This window comes from Schistocerca americana, chromosome 4 (assembly GCF_021461395.2).
Source record: "Schistocerca americana isolate TAMUIC-IGC-003095 chromosome 4, iqSchAmer2.1, whole genome shotgun sequence".
Classification (NCBI taxonomy): domain Eukaryota; kingdom Metazoa; phylum Arthropoda; class Insecta; order Orthoptera; family Acrididae; genus Schistocerca; species Schistocerca americana.
This window is the reverse complement of record NC_060122.1, coordinates 354,825,459-354,844,071: the sequence shown is the minus strand read 5'-3', so window position 1 is coordinate 354,844,071 and position 18,613 is coordinate 354,825,459. Positions and strand designations below refer to the sequence as shown.

Here is an 18,613-nt window from a genome sequence, read left to right as displayed (position 1 = left end):
ACTGATGACTAAAGTCTCTGTTACGTGTTTGTGTTGTTTTTATTAAACTTACGAAAAAACGCTGCTAACTTAAGTACCAACCTAATACACTGAAGAGCCAAAGAAACTAGTACACCTGCCTAATATCGGGTAGGGGCCCTGCGAGCGCGCAGAAATGCTGCAACACGACGTGGCATGGACTCGACTAATGTCTGAAGTAGTGCTGGAGGCAACTGACACGAACCCTGTAGGGCTGCCGATAAATCCGTAGCAGTACGAGAGGGTGAAGATCTCTTCTGAAAAGGCATCCCAGACATGCTCAATAATGTTCATGTCTGGGGAGTTCGCTGGCCAGCGGAAGTGTTTAAACTCAGAAGAATGTTCCTGGAGCCACTCTGTAGCTATTCTGGACGTGTGGGGGTTTCGCATTGTCCTGCTGTAATTGCCAAGTCCGTCGGAATGCACAATAGAATGGATGCAGCTGATCAGACGGGATGCTTATGTACGTGTAACCTATCAGCGTGATATCTAGAAGTATCGGGGTCCTATATCACACCATCTGCAAACGCCCCAAACCATTGCAGAGCCTCCACCAGCTTGAACAGTCTCCTTCTGACACGCAGGTCCATGGATTCATGAGACTGTCACCATTCCCGCACACGTCCCTCCGGTCGATAGAATTTGAAACGAGACTAGTCCGACCACTCAGCATGTTTCCAGTCATCAACAGTCCATTGTCGGTGTTGACGGGCCCAGGTGAGGCGTAAAGTTTTGTTTCGTGTCGTCATCAAGGGTACACGAGTGGGCCTTCGGCTCCGAAAGCTCGTATCGATGATGTTTCGTTGAGTGGTTCGCACTCTGACACTTGTTGATGCCCCAGCATTGAAATCTGTATCAAGTTGCGGAAGGGTTGCACTTCTGTCACGTTGAATGATTCTCTTCAGTCGTCGTTGGTCGCGTTCTTGCAGGATCTTGTTCCGACCGCAGCGATGTCGGAGAATCAATGTTTTACAGGATTCCTCATATTCACGGTACACTTGTGAAATGGTCGTACGGGAAAATCCCTATTTCGTCGCTACCTCGGAGGTGCTGTGTCCTATGGCTCGTGCGTCGACTATAATACCACGTTCAAACTCACTTAAATCTTGATAACCTGCCACTGTAGCAGCAGTAACCGATCTAACAGTTGCATCACACAATTGTTGTCTTATATCAGCGTTGCGGACCACAGCGCGGTATTCTGCTTGATGCATATCTCTGTATTTTAATATGTCTACATCTATATCTGCATTTATACTCCGCAAGCCACCCAACGGTGTGTGGCGGAGGGCACTTCACGTGCCACTGTCATTACCTTCCTTTCCTGTTCCAGTCGCGTATGGTTCGCGGGAAGAACGACTGCCGGAAAGCCTCCGTGCGCGCTCGAATCTCTCTAATTTTACATTCGTGATTTCCTCGGGAGGTATAAGTATGAGGAAGCAATATATTCGATACCTCATCCAGAAACGCACCCTCTCGAAACCTGGAAAGCAAGCTACACCGCGATGCAGAGCGCCTCTCTTGCAGGGTCTGCCACTTGAGTTTGCTAAACATCTCCGTAACGCTATCACGCTTACCAAATAGCCCTGTGACGAAACGCGCCGCTCTTCTTTGGATCTTCTCTATCTCCTCTGTCAACCCGACCTGGTAGGGATCCCACACTGATGAGCAACACTCAAGTATAGGTCGAACGAGTGTTTTGTAAGCCACCTCCTTTGTTGATGGACTACATTTTCTAAGGACTCTCACAATGAATCTTAACCTGGCATCCACCTCACCAATATGCATGCCTATACCAGTTCCTTTGGCGCTTCAGTGTGTATTAAAATAAACTATACAGTTTTTATCATAGGTGATGGAATATTATGACCGGCGGAATATATTGAAATTGTTTAAAATTTTGTACAACGTGGATGGCTTCAGGAAAGAAAAAAATAAATTTTAGATTTGCAAATAAATAGTAGGTTTGCAGGTGAGATTTGAGAAAGGAGAGTTTTATTGTCCAGATGACGAGGCCCAGGCGGCGGCGCAGCCTTTCCCGGGATCCTCGCCCCCTGCACGCGACCGCTCTTCCGGCGGGAAGTTCCCGGGACGAGAGCAGCGAGCAAAAAGCGCGCTGGCTGCGTGCTGCGGCCGCCACCTGTCGTGGTGACGCCTTCCACGGGGAACGTAGGCTACCCGCAAAAACATCTCCACCGCGCGGCGACTCAACGGCAGCCTCGGCTCTGCCTCGGCGACTGGGCTGGGATGCCGCAGACGATGATTGCCGGCAGAGCGACGCAATTACGGGGCCCCAAACGGCCGCTGCCGTAATCGCCGCTCCTCATTTGACCCCCCGGTCTTCCTTTCGAGCGCCGCTCCAGTGATAACGGCCAGAACGATAATTAACCGCTGATGAAGAGTTACATCCGGTGCCGTCGCACATTTGTTTCGGCCCCATCCCAGCTTAATAAAATTTCTTTACTCCTCACATTTTTATTTCTTTAGAAGACAGTATTAAAATATCATCTAGGGGTTTAGGGATCTCTTTTTGCGTACGTTATTTTGTTGGAAGGACAGAAGTATGCAGCGTTCTAATCTAGCAACTTCTTTTTCTACCGCTACTACTTTTTTTTAAGCCATCAGTCTCTCGACTGGTTTAATGCTTTAGAAATGAGAACGTTTTCCATCTCGACTACTATTTAAGTGTATTTATTAACCACGGTTGCGATTTCGGCCTATGAAGCCATTCTCAAGTGACAGATCACTATGAAACTATGAAAACGCATCAGTGCATACTGTTCCTTTTAAGAAGACACTGTTCTCGTATCAGAAATCTTTATATAGCCCGTCAGTACAAAAATTTTCGAGACTGGATAAACAAAAAATAGAAATAGTTAAGATGGTCGTTTTCGAGATTGGATTAATAAAAGATCAGATGAAGGTTAAGATGGTCACTTTAATACGTAAGTTGTTGTGTATGGTCTCCCTCCATTCAAGTGCAACACACAAAACGTTCAATCAACCAGTGAAATTGTCAGAAAAGTCTTCATATATACTAAGATGGTATCTGTTCTTTCGGGCATGTCCGAAAAAACAGATACCATCGGTGACCATGCAGCTCGTTAGAATGAAATTACAATGAAATGAACACCCTTAGCTGCTTACAGGAGTTGACATACGTCAACGGGGACAGATGAAATTGTGTGCCCCGACCGGGAATCGAACCCGGGATCTCCTGCTTACATGGCAGACGCTCTATCCATCTGAGCCACCGAGGACACAGAGGATAGCGCGCCTGCAGGGATTTATCTCTGGCACGCCTCCCGCGAAACCCACATTCTCAACGTTTTGTCCCGCACTACATTCGTAGTGTCCGCGCTCATTCTACTCATTACTCGCGGCGCGTTGCCGATTCCCGTAAGAGTTCGGGCACTGTTTGTTCATTCCCACAGAAGAAAAACTAGTTGACAATTTTTGCACCCCCTTTTAAATCTTATCAGTATCAAACTGATTATTTGTGCAGGCCGTCTCAGATAGTATACATGAGATGTGTGAGAAAAGTAATGAGACCGACAATACTGCGAGAGATCGGGCAACGCTGTGTGTTCAGCTTGTGTAGACCAGTGTGTTCATTCCTTCCAGATGCTCAGTCCGAGTTTCAGCTCCGTACAGCCGTCACGTGATTTTCGAGAGCGCCATCGGTGAAGTTACAGTTTTGTTGTGTGTTGCGAAAACGGAACAGTGGAATTTAGAGCAAAGTTTCACCATCACCTTTTGTATTAAAGCTGGTAAACCCTCAAGTGTGACCCCTGAAATGTTGAAACAGCCCTGTGGGGAACATTCCCTATTAAGAGCACAAGTTTTTCGCTGACAGAGGTCATTTTTGGAAGATAAACCTCGCTCAGGGAGACTTTCAACTTCAGATACCGACGAAAACGTCGAACGTGTGCATGCTCTTGTGAGACCAGACCGACGTTATCTGTCTTTCACCGTGCATCGAATTTTGGCCGAAGACTTGCAGATGCGAAAGGTTTGTGCCAAAATGTTGCCGAAAAACCTCACAACTTAGTAGGAGGACAATCAAAGAAACTAGTGCGTCGATCTTCTTGTAAGGATTGCCAATGACGACGAATGGTTCAGTCAAGTGATCACAGATGATGAATCCTGGATATCTGAGACAAAGCGGCAAAAATGATGAATGGCACACTGAGACATCTCCTCGACCGAAAAAACCTCGAATGAATAAATCAAATCTCAAAACAATGCTGATTTACGTTTTTGACTGTAGGGCTATCATGTATAAGGAATTTGTTCCTCCAGGACAAACCAGTCAACCAAATGGTATACAAATATGTCCTTGAAAGGGCCAGGAAAAGGGTGGATCGAGTGAGACCAAACATTGCAGACAAGTGGACGTTGCATCATGAAAATGCCCCATGTCACACGGCTACACGGAACTTTTGACCTAAAAAGGCATTTCTGCTTTTCCACAGAGCTTCTGTTCACCTCATCTGAATCAAATGGTTCAAATGGCTCTGAGCACTATGGGACTTAACATTTGAGGTCATCAGTCCCCTAGAACTTAGAACTACTTAAAACTAACTAACCTAAGGACATCACACACATCCATTCCCGAGACAGGATTCGAACCTGCGACCGTAGCGGTCGCACGGTTCCAGACTGAAGCCCCTAGAACCGCTCGGCCACTTCGGCCGGCTCAACTGAATCTCTGTAAGTTTTTTCTTCTCCCGAATTAAAAAAAGTCTTAAAAAAGGACATCATCTTCTGACTCTGGAGAACATTCAAAACAATAAGACCGACACATTAAAGGCCGTACTAGTTGAAGCCTTTAGCGCTGCTACCAAGACTAGAATCGACGATTCCGCCGGTGGATAGCTGACGAAGAGAATGGTTCTGAAGGGGACAATACTGTTTGGAAAACACAAAAACTTTGGCTACGAAGTCTTCCGCGACGTATTTCTTGAATAAAAATCTCCCGGTGTACATGCCGCGTTAGTTCAGGATAAAACTCCAAACTTTTGACCACTACCTCCATGGTCGTCGTCGGGGCTAAAACTGACTGTCGTAAACTAGCGACAACGGCTATGCACTTAGCAACACCTGGAAGAGTGCACTGGATAAAGAAAAATCGCAGAAGAAAACTTCCCGCACTTTACCTCCTGATTCAAGGGATGGCGCTGCAAGCACCGCGGGATAGAAACTAAATCTATGGAAGTAGGAGGCACCACTTCACTACGCGCCATATCGCTGTTGCTATGACGTATTCCAGCCAATCAGAAGCCGTCCTTTGCATATAAAAGTGGGAGCCTCGCTAGTTTACGACAGTTCCTGCCTCGTCCTCAGGGCTCCCTCTCCTCCCCCTCCCTCCTCCTGAGCGGCTTCCCCCTCCTACTCCCCCCCTCTCTCTTGTGCCTCCTTTCAGTGTCTCTGCACTCCCTCCTGTCCTGTCTTCCCTCTTCATCTCCCGCCCTACGTGTCTCCCGCCTCTTCGTGTACCCACTAATGCCCCTCCTCTCTTCATCCCGCCACTTCCCCAGCTGCCCCATGCTCTCCCCTCCTTTTCCATCCTCTCTGCCCTTTCCCTCGGCAGGTCCCGCCTGGCAGTTTTATTCTTCGTCGTGTGTGCTCCAAGTGGGTTTTAAGTGTGTTGTCCCGGAGTGTTTTTACTACTGTGGCCGACTTTTAACGTGTGCATGTCCATTCAGTGCCTTCTCTGAGTTTTGAAGAATCGCCAACTGTGTTTTTTTAACTTTCTGGTGACTTTTTTTTTAACTGTCCTCCATGAACGTCTCCGTTTTAGTCTACATTTTTTACCTCCATTTTCTCCCATTATTCTGTTTTAAGTTCCCCTTTATCGCCTTATGTACGTAACATTTTATTCTTATTTTAAGTTGCCATGCCACTCAGCTGAAGAGCGGTGGATTGTGCCGCTGACAGCCCTCTCCTGTCCATATGGGGCAGGGGAATGAAATCACAATTAAAAAAAAATATTTTACGACAGTCAATTTCAGCCCTGACGACGGCCATGGAGGTAGTGGTCGAAAGCTTGGAGTTTTATCCTGAATTGACGCGGCATGTACACCGAGAGATTTTTATTCACAAAATTTTGGCTGGTAAAAGATCATTCTCATTTCTTTTCTCGCACACCTCGCAATTGTATCATCAGAAAAGGGAATACAAACCTGAGATTATTGCTTAAACACTGTAGGTGCAGCGTGCTAACTACACGAGGCAGGCGTTGTGGGAGGGGTAGGAAGTTGCGACCGGACTGTTTGGCTCAGTCCCTGGGGGAGCGGGCGCGCGCGCAGCCAGCCAAGTGCCGGAAGCCCCTGCCTAACCCCGCTGGCCAGGGACGCACTGGCAGTGGCAGGCCTGGACGGCGAGATAGCGCAGTGATTGGCGCCGCTTGCTCCTTCCCTTCCTCACCGACCGCCGAAGAACGGCGCGCTATTCTGGAGCGCCCTCCGCTTTATCTGCCGCCCCCTGCCACGTAGCGCCTCCCCGCCGCTACATCACCGCTCGTCGACCCCGCCTTACACCCGTCACACGTCCGCGGCGCCGACTTCTTGATCTCGGCGGCTTTTCTCCACAACGGCCTACCGCGCCTCAGACCAGCGTTCCATTCATCAGTGCTTACTGGGACCGTAAGGACAGAAAATGAAAAGAGATTTGGCACGTGGATGTGGAGGAGGATGGAAGAAATAAGCTGGACAGTATAGTGATACAGAACTGTCAGGTCCTCAGAGGATTTAATTAACAAAATGACATAGCTATTGTAAGAGGTCCGAGCATATGTAATTTCGATGTATTGCGATATGCAAGGTATAAGAGAATCTCTGACCAGAGAGCAGTGTTGACTGCAGTAGGAACTGTGTAGCTGTAGCAGTAAGTTGTTGCTAGTCTGCAGTCTGCTCTGGTCTGGTATGGTGTATTGTGTTGGCTGAGCCGGTCGCGGTGCAGCGATGCCGGAACCTGAGTATTATTGTATAAGGTAAAAAGCAGCCTGCGCATATGCAGTAACTTTATCTCAAGTCCCATGTAAATGTTTTAAAAATGTCCTAATAATAATCTTTCTCATATAAAGCAATTTTTAACAGCCATTCATCCCAATTTAAAGAATTTACTAATTTCTCCAATCCATGATCATCCCGATTATTGCAAAAGAAAAATCAGTTGTTCCCTTTTCATAAATGACAAATCTATCGGCCAGCATTGCACAGGGCTGTGCCAGAAAAATTTATTGTAAGAGCAGATATATATGCGTTATCCGGCGACTTCATTGAGGTAAGAATTTTTCCTTTTTTTTTATTGAGAATGATCTTTTAGGGCCATGACGCAGCACTGCTTACGTCCAAAATTTACCAGGTTATATTTACAGTCCATTATTGAAAAGTTATAAGTGAGCGACAATTTAATTGAGAGGTTAGTTACACTGTATTATTACCAGGTTACGGAATTTATTTTTTTGTTGGGACGTTACACTGAATGTGAACGACATAATTATAATTTTTACTGTTGAGAGGTTTAGCAATTTTTCTGTTTTGAGGTTAAATGTGAATGAATTTTGTGTGGAGGTTAATGTGAATTAAATTTTGTGGGGAGGTTAAATGTGAATAGAATATTTTGTGGGGAGGTTACACTATTGTGGGGAGGTTACACTAAATGAGAATATTATTCATATTATTTATTTTATAAAATATATTGTGGGGAGGTTACACTATTCATAATGTAAAGGTTCAGCCAGTATTTCTTATGCGGACGCCGCGCAGTACTGCAGACACGGAAGGGAAAGTGTCACGGCCGGCCGGAGTGGCCGTGCGGTTCTAGGCGCTACAGTCTGGAGCCGAGCGACCGCTACGGTCGCAGGATCGAATCCTGCCTCGGGCATGGATGTGTGTGATGTCCTTAGGTTAGTTAGGTTTAATTAGTTCTAAGTTCTAGGCGACTGATGACCTCAGAAGTTAAGTCGCATAGTGCTCAGAGCCATTTGAACCATTTGAAAGTGTCAAACAGTACAAATAGCCTGAGCTAGTAAATACGTCGAGGATACGAACAGCGCGTCTCGCGGACCTTGGAGAGCGAGAAGGAACTTCTCGCCCCGGGACTCTGCCGGACATATCGAAACCAATATAGGTCCATAGCGACGAAATGTCCGGGAAGACCGAAAAATAAGTTAGAGAAAGCGGATGCGAGGGCTGCGTCCGAGCAGGGCAGACCTTCAAAATGGGTATTTAAGGGCATCCACGAGCAGCAAGAAGCAGAGTCGTATCAGAAGTTAAAGAGGACACAAGCAGACAAGGCCCGGCAGCATCGAGAAGGCAGCAGCCGCTACTGATGAGTCTATAGGAACTGCAACTACGAGAAGACGGTGATGCTCTGGTGGACGCAACTACCACTGTCAGTTAAGTAGAAGTTTTGCATTGGAACAGTTTTGAATAGGGACAGTTTGTCTCCGTCTCAAGTAGCCTCTACAGTTAGTTTCAGCAATAGAAGGAACGAGCCACTGACTGGAGCTTGTCTCCTGTGAGATAGGACAAGGGTCCATTATTTAAACGAAGAGTGGGTTGAAAGGTGGTAGGTCTCGTGAGAAGTCGTTTCCGACATAGAGTGAGAAGTGGAGATTCTGGCTGAATCTATAGAAATGTACAGAGTAAGGGGAACGGTCTGACACCTCACATGTCCTTTGTGATATTAGTTCAATAAATTGCGTTAAAGGAGAAATCTCACCTTACTGTTTTGACAGTTCAGTGCTGCCAATTCCCCCCTTGTACCAGCTACCTATTGAAAGTATTGTCTAATGTATCTATACCTCCTACACGGCCTAAACAGTCCAGGAGATTCTACTCCCTCTCACCTCCGTAATGAAGGCTAGTTAAAGGGAACCACAAACCCATAATTGTCGCCAACGTCCCGATTGCGCCACGCAGGCTCGACTAACTCTGTATTGGTATCCGGGGCCTGTGCCGGCACGCGACATAACTAGCTCACCTGGCAATCTTTCGCAACAGCTGAATATTATCACTTCCTCCCCGTTTCTCTGGCCATCTCCTCCTTAACCCTATCTATGCAGTTCCTCCCCTACCCTCCCCCTTTACACACACTGTTCCCCTCCTCTTCCACACTCTCTCAGACTTCGAACCTTGATTGGGAATTTAAGTAGCTTAAAATCAATGAGTAAATCGGTTACGACCATTGATATACAGTGTGTGATAGAAATCTCTGCTGTTACTGGATCTGTGAGGGTAATAACTTAAGTGACAGTACTTCGCACAGCTTTAGGTTGGTTGGTTGATTGGATTGGGGGGAGGGGACCAAATAGCGAGGTCACCGGTCCTGTCGGATTAGGGAAGGACGGGGAAGGAAGACGGCCGCGCCCTTTCAAAGGAACCATCCCGGCAGTTCCTTGAAGCGATTTAAGGAAATCACGAAAAACCAAAATCAGGTTGGCCAGACACGGGTTTGGACAGTCGTCGAAGGCGAGTCCAATGTGCTAACCACTGTGCCAGCTCACACGGTCGCACAGTTTTAATCTGCGAACGGGTGGGATTACAGAGTTTCGGACTATTCAGATTTTGTAGTAATTCAGATTTTGTAATAATACACACATTAAAAAAAGTTCTGCATCACCCCGGTTCCCAAAACTTCTGAAGACAGACTCTGACTGTGGATATTGTATCACAGACACAATCCCTTGGACTGTTCAGAGATATCACTAAACCCGCCCAAAGATGTAAACAACTATGCATGAGCAGTGCCTATTAGACGGAGGGGGTCCGACAGCCGATCAATTCCGGTCATTCCACTAGGAAGGAGGTACACGGCTCGTGTTGTATGTAGTTCAATCATGCCTAAATGGTCAATATCGCGGTTCGATCGCGTCCGCATTGTTACTTTGTGCCAGGAAGGACTCTCAACAAGGTAAGTGTCCAGGCGTCTCAGAGTGAACCAAACCGGAGTTGTACGGACATGGAGGAGATACAGAGAGACAGGAACTGTTGATGACATGACTCGCTCAGGCCACCCAAGGGCAACTACTGCAGTCGATGACCGCTACCTACGGATTATGACTCCGAGGAACCCTCACAGCAACGCCACCATGTTGAATAATGCATTTCGTGCAGCCACAGGACGTCGTGTTACGACTCAAACTATGCGCAATAGGCTGCATGATGCGCAACTTCACTCCCGACGTCCATGGCGAGGTCCATCTTTGCAACCACGACACCATGCAGCGCGGTAGAGATAAGCCCAACAACATGCCGAATGGACCGCTGATGATTGGGATCACCTTCTCTTCACCGATGAGTGTCGCATGTGCCTTCAACCAGATAATCGTCGTAGACGTGTTTGGAGGCATCTAGGTCAGGCTGAACTCCTTAGACACACTGTCCAGCGAGTGCAGACAGGCGGAGGTTCCCAGATGTTTTGGGATGGCATATGTGGGGCCAATGTACGCCGCTGGTGGTTATGGAAGGCGCCGTAACGGCTGTACGACACGTGAATGCCGTCCTCCGACCGAAAGTGCAACCATATCGGCAGCATATTGGCTAGGCATTCGTCCTCATCGACAAAAATTCGTGCCCCCATCGCGCACATCTTGTGAATGACGTCCTTCAGGATAACTACATCGCTGGACTAGAGCGTCCAGTATGTTTTCCAGACATGAATCCTATCGAACGTATCTTGGGTATAGTGAAAAGGTCTGTTTATGGACGACGTGACCCACCAACCACTCAGAGATTTACGCCGAATCACTGCTGAGGATTGGGACAATCTGGACCAACAGTGCCTTGATGAACTTATGGATAGTATACCACGACGAATACGGGCATCCATCAATGGACGAGGACGTGCTACTGTGTATTAGAGGTACCGGTGTGTACAGCAATCTGGACCACCACCTCTGAAGGTCTCACTGTATGGTAGTACAACATACAATGTGTGGTTTTCACGAGCAGTAAAAAGGGCGGCAATGATGTTTATGTTGGTCTGTATTACAATTTTCTGTACAAGTTCCAGAACTCTCGGAACCGAGGTAATTCAAAACCTTTTTTGATGTGAGTATTTTAATCATAAGCCAACAACCAATAAATACTTTTTCTGTTCTCTATTAAAACCGACTGCAAGGAAGAAAACGAAAACAATACATTGCTGTCTACACAATTCTTGTTTGTAATTATGTGTAAAAAGAAATAAATTTGTGTGTTAGAAATGGTTTAAAAGTCTGATATCGTAATTAAAACTGACTGCCAAAAACAAACCGAACCACACTTTTTCACCGCACAGAAAAGTATTTTTTTTCTTGCAGTCCATTTTAACAGAAAACTTGTACATTCTTGTTTAAAACATATATGGCCCATTTGCGTATGAATCTTTATTAGCGTATTGTGTAAAAATTAGGAGCAAATCGGTAGAGAACTTTTCGAGGTTTCTGGTAACAACGTCTTTATGTGGGTGTATCAGTACTGGCTACTTCACTGTGGACTTTTTCGCCTCCACGATACATCGCATAGTACGTGGTGTAGTATATTCTCTATGAAGGTTAATGACTTATGTTGGTAACTATTAAGTATAAGACTACTTTGTTTTCTTTGTTTCATGATTCTCGCAGAGATGGAGCGAGAGCTGGCCGCTGTTGTTTGTGCGGCACTGGAATTTCTCTCATCGGATTTAATCTTCGCAGAGTCGACGGCCGTCTGCTGCAAGAAGCACCTCGAAGCCGTCCCGTATCTTCTACGAAGACTCTTACTAATAATGAAGAACAATGAATTTGTGAAATCAGTTACACTTAAAGTTTCTGAATAGTGACAACTGCGATGTATTCTTTGAAACTGATAAACTAAGATAACGCAATTTGTAGTTGAAAAACAATAACTCAGTTTTATAACTTTTATGATTAATAACAGAAGACATATATTTCAGGGTGTGTTCTTATGAACGTTGTATATTTGAATCTCTACACTGGAAGCCGCATTTATATTGTGTAGAGGACAGAATGTGATGAGGAACAATATTTCGCCGAGGTATATTCCACAGGTGCTTCTAAGAACGAAATCAGATAGTAATGAAATTTGGAAGAAATATCATTTGCTCCTAATAACTGAAAGTACTCAGTAAATACATTAAAGATAAAATCATTTGATTTCAATTAGACTGACAATGTAAAATAAATTCAGAAGTCAAGTACAGTGAGGTGAGTACTCGGATAAATACAATCGCTGCTTGCCTAAACAAAGCGAAAATCAGACTTCGCAATTCTATAAATTTATTGAAAATTTCTGACGGGAAGTCTTCATATGTTATCGCCTCCATTTTTACTTAGGAAGCAATAACTTACAAACTAATGAATCATGAAGACGTAGTGGTGTACATCCAACTATGCACGGTCGAGGAGAAAATCTGATGAAAAATATTGACTGTCGAAACAAGCGTCAACGCTGTATGTCGTAACTCACTACAGTAGTCGGCCTCTACACGTGAGAACGCAAAGGTCAACTATCGCCAGTTGAAGCACTGAAGTATTTCTAGAATGAAATTTTCACTCTACAGCGGAGTGTCCGCTGATATGAAACTTCCCGGCAGATTAAAACTGTGTGCCGGCCCGAGACTCGAACTCGGGACCTTTGCCTTTCGCGGGCAAGTGCTCTACCAACTGAACTACCCAAGCACGACTCACACCCCGCCCTCACAGCTTTACTTCTGCCAGTACCTTGTCTCCTACCTTCCAAACTTAACAGAAGCTCTCCTGCGAACCTTGCAGAACTAGCACTCCTGAAAGAAAGGATATTGCGGAGACATGGCTTAGCCACAGCCTGGGGGATGTTTCCAAAATGAAATTTTCACTCTACAATGGAGTTTCATTCCAGAAACATCCCCCAGGCTGTGTCTAAGCCATGTCTCCGCTATATCCTTTCTTTCAGGAGTGCTAGTTCTGCAAGGTTCGCAGAAGAGATTCTGTTAAGTTTGGAAGGTAGGAGACGAGGTACTGGCAGAAGTAAGTACTGGCAAAAGTAAAGCTGTGAGGACGGGCAGTGAGTCGTACTCGGGTAGCTCAGTCGGTAGAGCACTTGCCCGCGAAAGGCAAAGGTCCCGAGTTCGAGTCTCGGTCCAGCACACAGTTTTAGTCTGCCGAGAAGTTTCACTGAAATATTGTTTCAAAATGATTCTCCTGTATTCCGGAGAATATTTTTACTGTTCCGCTTAGGTAGTAATACTGCTAGGCAAGCTCTTCAGAATAACACTCGAATCAATGTCCTAGCTATAGGCTTTTCTACCCTGCAACAGTTTATAGCTTTACACAAAGCCAATACGTAACAACCCAGCGCATCCGCCAACACTGGGAACGACGCCAGAGCGAAAAGGAAAAGTCCGCAACGATTACGTACAGACAAAATCCATCCGTTGAGGTCTCAACCGCGGTTTGCATATTGTTGGTCTCGTAGGGATTGAAATATGACGCTATTTTGTTACAGAAGGAAGCTAAATTGAAGAGCGAATAGACGTTTTCACGTCAAAAAATAGAAAACACAAAAAAGTAAACTGGAACTACCAGAGTTACGACGCGACACAGAACGCGCCCAGTCGCGTGCCCGGCGACTCTTGGCGGCACAGTTTACGTGGTGGGTGCCTAGCGAGACGCCCTCGTGACCCAGAACCTCCCTCCTAGCAGAGTTAGGGCCTTCCGCCCCCGCAGGCAGGACACGCGCCGTCCCCCGTGCCTGTCCGCCGGCGACCGTATTTTTGGAGCTCCGCGTTGTGGCAGGTATTCGTATAATTAGGTGAGCGCCGCGGCGGCGCAGTATTTCAGAGCTCGCCGTCTGTAAATCGCTCGGATTTGTCACGGCCGGGCGGGGCTCGCTATTAATTGCATTAGCGACGCCGGCGAGCCCGAACAACCGTGTCACAGCAGCGGCCCGTAATGCGCACTGAAACGCGGAAAACTTGTCCGCCTCTTTTGTTTTTTCCCCTTTGTCTGCCGGATGGTGGGGGGGGGGGGGGGAAGGGGGTGGAAGGGGGAGGGAGGGGGCGACAAATTGAGTAGACTCCCCCGTGTAATGGACGCCACGCGTCACGCCCGCAGGGCTTGTACCTGTCTGCGACCGACAAGGCCTCTCGTCAGCAGCATAGCCCTCTGGCGGTCCTGCGGCAGCGCCACTCTTTATCGACTTGCTGCTAACCGCGATTCTCTTTAAACGCGACTCCGTAGCCTAGGTCGCGAACGCCCTGCAGCGCGGTGGCGCTCGATCAGAAGCTAGTCACCTAACCCAGATGAGACAGGTGTACTACATGTAGGACGCTACGCATAATTTCGTTTAGAACGATACTGTGTGGTGATGAACATATGAGCAGCAGTTAGTAGCTACTTTAAGCCACGGAATCTTGTGGTACTGATTTGCATTTGTAACGAGAGCTTGTGTTAATGTCCCTGTGCCTGCAGAAAAAGAAAGAAAAATGCAGATTGCTACCTTTTTCGTATGAAAGGTTTGTGTAAAATGGACTGTATACATTTGTAACTAACAGTTTTTTATCTACAACTTAAAAAGAAGGCACTTTATTATAGCGGGTGATCAAAAAGTCAGTATAAATTTGAAAACTGAATAAATCACGGAATAATGTAGATAGAGAGGTACAAATTGACACACATGCTTGGAATGACATGGGGTTTTACTAGAACCAAAAAAATACAAACGTTCAAAAAATGTCCGACAGATGGCGCTTCATTTGACCAGAATAGCAATAATTAGCGTAACAAAGTAAGACAAAGCAAAGATGATGTTCTTTACAGGAAATGCTCAATATATCCACCATCATTTCTCAATAATAGCTGTAGTCGTGGATTAATGTTGTGAACAGCACTGTAAAGCATGTCCGGAGTTATGGTGAGGCATCGGCGTCGGATGTTGTCTTTCAGTATCCCTAGAGATGTCGGTCGTTCTCGATACACTTGCCATTTCAGGTAACCCCAAAGCCAATAATCTCACGAGCTGAGGTCTGGGGACCTGGGAGGCCAAGCATGACGATAGTGGCGGCTGAGCATACGATCATCACCAAACGACGCGCGCAAGAGATTTTTCACGCGTCTAGCAATATTTTGTTTTTATTTTTGGTTCTAATAAAACCCCATGTCATTCCAAGCAGGTGTGTCAGTTTTTACCTCTCTATCTACATTATTCTGTGGTTTATTAAGTTTTCAAATTTATACTGACTTTTTGATCACCCGGTATTATGATGTAAAACTAGTATAGTATCAACTATCATCCACAGTATTTTGTGTTGTGAGCAGCCGTGCTTCATACACGAGGGGCGTCGAGTAAGTAACGCAACGCGTTTTCTCGGTCAAATTCGGTTGAAAAAATGGGGAATTTGTTGTGCGATATCGTGGAATATTCCTGCTTCAGCCCATATCCTCTCATGAAGTTCCGATAGATGGCGTCTGTAGCGAAGGTGCGTTCCAACCAGAGAGCAGTCATTGATTTTCTTTTGACGGAAAACGAGGGCATCAGAGATATTCGTAAGCGCTTGCAGAGTGACCTGGCAATGAAAAAAAGCACGGTGGGTCGTTGGTCGAGGCGTCGGTCATCATCGCATTAAGGTCGCACAAACCTGTCCGATCTTCCGCGTGCCAGCCGGCCGCATACAGCTGTAACTTATGCAACATTGTAACGTGTGGACACTCTCATTCGAGGTGATCAACGGATCACAGTCAGACACCTCGCTTCCCAACTGGACGTCTCTGTTAGTAATTCTGTAACATCTGTCCATCAGTTCGGGTACTTAAACGTGAGTGCCCGTCTTGTTCCTCGCTGCCTAACAGAAGGCCATAAAGAGCAACCAAGGACCGTCTGTGCGGAATTCCCTGCGCGTTAAGTGGCCGATCACGACAATTTTTGGTCGAACATCGTCATAGGCGATGAAACATGGGTTCATCACTTCTAACTGGAAACGAAACACAATCCATCAAGTGGTGTCGTCTCAATGAAGGATGCACTCCGCGGAGGCAGTATGTGGATGATGGGGAGGTTACTGGTGCAGCAAGACTTTTGCTTTGGCATTGGCATTGAGCCGTTCAGTGGTACCATGTGGTCATAAAGACCTCCACGTAATGTTGGATAAGGAGTCGCATTGAACGGAGATTATGTTGAAAAATAGTGTTTTGTAGCCGAAAGAGTGGGAAATGATACAGTGCACCGTATCAAAATCTTGAATGAAAGCATTCTACTTTCAATTTGCATTACTTTCTGAACACTCCTCTTACTATGACAATCACGCAGGGTGGTTCATTTGTAGCAAATGATAATTTACTATTATTTGTTTTACATGGGGGTCTTCAATCTCGATAAACCTCTGAGAATACTTGAAAACGATGAATATATAATGACGATATCGGGGATGCCAGCAGCCAAATTTCACTAACAGCCCTTTCTCCCACTAATGATTGTGATGCTGTGACTGGCGAGGATTCAGGCGGCGATGAAAAAATTGGAAATTTGGATAATATGCCGGGGAGTGAATTGAACTCTCTGACAGAAGTGGAACTAGACATTGAAATTGAACACACTGGAAGGGTGGGACGAGAGGAGAAAAGGTAGGGGAAGAGAAGGCACACAGGATGAAAAAGTTGATACAAAGAGGAAGAAGAGCATCATTGGACGAAATGTGATCTTACAGAGTGCAATAATAAATGGTATCAACAATATTATGTAGCCAAAAATCGAAGCCCTTCGCAAATATTTTGATCACTTATTGATGATGATACTATCGAAACCAATGTTTCATCCACAAACCAATTTGCTGCCAGACATAACTGACGGTGTGTTGTGACTTCAACTGAAATGAGATTATTTATTGCAGTACTTTTACATAGCGATTATACTGAAGTACCGATGCGGATTCTGTTATAGGGAACAAGATCAGATTAGCTTTATTGCTGGGGCTCCTTCCCGCTATAGATTAAAATTCATAATGTCCATCCTACACTTATGTGAGAATGACAGTCTAAGTAAGTCAGGCGCGTACGCTAATGAGGCAGTTATTTGACATGCTGACCATACGATTCCATGAAAATGTATCCCATGAAGAAAAATATAACGTTGATGTAACAATGGTGCCTTACTTCCGTAAACTTAAGTGCAAGCAGTTCATTAAGAGGAATAACAAAACATGGCTACAAAATTAGGACTGAGTGCATAGAACAGATGGATCCTTATCAAGTTTCGAACTATTAACACTTGGGCTTAGGAGAAAGTGGTGTTCTTCGGTACGCTGATGTGATATTGAGTTTGGGGAAATAGTCTTATCGCCTGTTGTCTGACAATTACTTCACATCGTTTCCCCTCCTTACTGAATCGCGTGATGAAGGAACAGAAGCTACAGTGATAATTACAGAAAACAAGATCCCAAAATATCCCCTACTGGACAGTAAGAAGAAGATGAAGAAATCCCTTGAGGAACCATTGATTTCAAAAGTGACAAGTTTGGCAACACAGTAGTTGCAAAGTAGAAAGACAATAGTGTGGTCACAGTAGCATCCAACTCTACACGTATAAAGCCACTATGCCTGTTAAAACGATTTTCACGGAGTGAGAAGGAAAGCGTAGCTATCAAACAACCTCAAATCATTCATCTTTACAATTCATTTTTGACATGGTTGGAGTTGATGGGACAGATCAAAATATAAGCCTCTACAGGATATCCACCGTAATTCAGTTCGACAGCGCATTGCATTGATGCAGTCGAACAAAATGAATGGCAGTTACGTACATTAGCTTAAAGGTGATGAGAAATTGGATCATATAAAATTTCGTCACCGTATTCTGATTTCCATACTGGAAACAAATGCTCAAGTATGCAAGTCTAAAGGGAGGCCATCATAGAGCATCAAGATTCCAGTTATGACAGACTATACCACTGGCTGACTGTCCAAGACAAATAAACTCGCTGCAGGCTCTGCGAAACAAAAACCTCGACAAGGTGTGTAAAATGCGATTCTGGTTCGCATGTAAAGTGATTCACGACATATGATACAAAGTGACTGTTTTATCATATGTTTGATCTATGTTGACTGCAGTTAATTATGAGAAGTCGTAAATAATTATAATATGAGGTAAACTTACTATTTACGAGACTGCAGTCCTACATATAGGACATCCTGTTGCTTACGTACTAATTTTTAAGCATGAAAATAGTTTTGACATGTTCTGTGATGCCTATGTAACACACTTCTGTAAGAAATACACGGAACTTTACAAACAATTAATTCAGTCTTCTCTGGGTTAAAATTCTCGCAGTAGAATAAATTTTCATCAGTAGTCTTTGGTCGTCAGTGCCTTACGGAATTCATCGTAACAAATCTTCCAGCACGCCTTTAATCCTACCTGGTGAAGATTCCAAACACTCGAACAGTACTCAAGAGAGGGTATTAAAAGTGTTATGTACGTGATGTCTTTTTTATATGAGCTATATTTTCCTAAAATTCTTCCAATAAACCGAAGTGGACCATAGACTTCCCTGCAACCGACATCACGTGCTCGTTCAATTTCATATCCCTTTGCGTTATGGTAATTACATACTTAATCAACTTGACTGTGTCAGG

At 45.3% G+C, this 18,613-nt stretch overlaps 1 protein-coding gene and 1 non-coding gene across 3 annotated transcripts in view; both read right to left on the bottom strand.

Moving 5' to 3' along the window:
* The window catches only part of LOC124612264 (irregular chiasm C-roughest protein), a 1,966,673-nt gene that overhangs the window by 1,239,921 nt on the left and 708,139 nt on the right, over window positions 1-18,613 (bottom strand). The window lies entirely within an intron of this gene.
* On the bottom strand, window positions 3,205-3,278 carry Trnat-ugu. The gene has a single exon. It is a non-coding gene; the product is annotated as a tRNA-Thr (tRNA).